General features: G+C 35.9%; 1 protein-coding gene across 2 annotated transcripts in view; it reads left to right on the forward strand.

Moving 5' to 3' along the window:
* Positions 1-1,183: 1,183 nt before the first annotated feature.
* LOC109584269 (uncharacterized) overlaps positions 1,184-1,633 on the forward strand; it is a 3,097-nt gene continuing 2,647 nt past the window's right edge. Inside the window, exons 1-2 of one of the 2 annotated variants that reach the window (XR_002185926.1) lie at positions 1,184-1,196; positions 1,270-1,441. The gene's annotated coding sequence lies outside the window, so the exon portion shown is untranslated. Of the gene's footprint in view, positions 1,197-1,251; positions 1,442-1,633 lie in introns of those variants that run through there. The other variant, XM_019999952.1, reaches the window with a different exon arrangement.

Raw genomic sequence — 1,633 nt, forward strand, 5'->3', positions numbered from 1 at the left:
TGGAGTAGCATCAGTATTGGTAGTTACTTGAGTCTCACTACTACTATCTTGTAATTGTCCAGATCCTGTATTTATTATAATAGTCAATGTATATATGTTATATTATATCATTACTTGAAGATCTTGAAGTACTTGCTTCTTGACAAGATGGCATCACTGTTACTGCTGAGGGAAATGACTTTCCTATTGTATTAGAATATAAATACGTTAAGTGTATTTATAAAACTGTTCATTTACCATATTCCATTATTATATCACTAGCTAAAGACACTGCTTCCTTTGATTTCATTAGAATGCTTGTCAGAGTACATAACTTGCTATGATCTTCAGCTACACCACTTAATATTAGTAACATTGGATCTCCTACCAATGAACAACCGCAACTCTTCACTTCTGTTAATGTATCCTTAGATATCAATCCCTCTGTATGTAAGAGATCAACTGATTCCTCAGTAAGAACAACTTGAGCTAGTCTACCAATATAACACTGTAATATCTCACTAACAGGATCTGCCACTAAATAAAAATATAAACAAAGTATAACAATAATAAAATTATTACTTGTTTTGTGAATATCAGTAGAAATGGATATTGCGTTCATTCCACGGAGTGCATTAGCCAGTGTCTTCCAGATAATAGGACCAACAGTGGTGACATTATCCTCAGCTTTAGTCAACCACTTGGTTAAACACTCCATCAGGCAGCGTGAAGGATTCCCTCTATGAGCTGACTCAATAGCTTCCAGTGTAGGATGAATCAGACCAAGATTCAATCCAAATTCAAACCATCTTGCTTCAGGAAACTTGTAATGCCTCAAGACTTGTAAAACAAAGTTTAACTTGCTAATATCTGTACACAAAATATGTATATCAGTGTATTATAAATAATCTGACTGACCTAATGGGAAATGTGATGGTTTTGAAGCCATTTGAAACTAGTTTAAGTATTGTATACAAGGTAAAAGGAGAGGTAAAGGCAAGACGAGGCGTAAAAACAGAGCACAGCAAATTCCAAACAACAGGGCGGGGCTGGTTAAACCACGCCCATAGCCACACCTCAAAGAATGGAGGATATGACAGTACTAAATGGTGTGATTGACTTGAATCTTCCTCTTCTGAGGGAAGAAGTTCATCAGATCATTCCTCTCCTCCCTCTGCTATTCTTAGGTTGACGTATCTGTGTACGGAAGTACAGAAGTAAGCCTATTAAATCAATCGTGATTCATTCCACGTGATAACACGAGTTTACAGTATACGAAAGTAAATCTAGGTATACGGAGCTAGACGGGGAACAAGGCAATCAAATAAAGAGTCTTCAGAAGATTTGAACGTTAGGAAGAGTTCTTCTTCATCATCAGTGGATCAAGATGAAAGAAAGTTACTTGCTGGCTCGTACTGGCTAGTTAGAATATTGTTCATTAGATCATTTTCAGCTATTTACTGTAAGTATAGTCATCTGGTGGTTGTGAGGTTGAGGGTGGTTGGACAAGTTTCATTTACATGTAATTAAGTTAAGACTATTAGATGTACTGTAGTGTAGTTGACTAGTTCAGTGTTCAAATTATCATTGAACTTTTACCACAATTGATCATATCAATGTCCCCATTTACAGCTTCTTAATAAGTAATATACTA

Source organism: Amphimedon queenslandica, unplaced genomic scaffold (assembly GCF_000090795.2).
Source record: "Amphimedon queenslandica unplaced genomic scaffold, v1.1 AMPQUscaffold_13226, whole genome shotgun sequence".
Classification (NCBI taxonomy): domain Eukaryota; kingdom Metazoa; phylum Porifera; class Demospongiae; order Haplosclerida; family Niphatidae; genus Amphimedon; species Amphimedon queenslandica.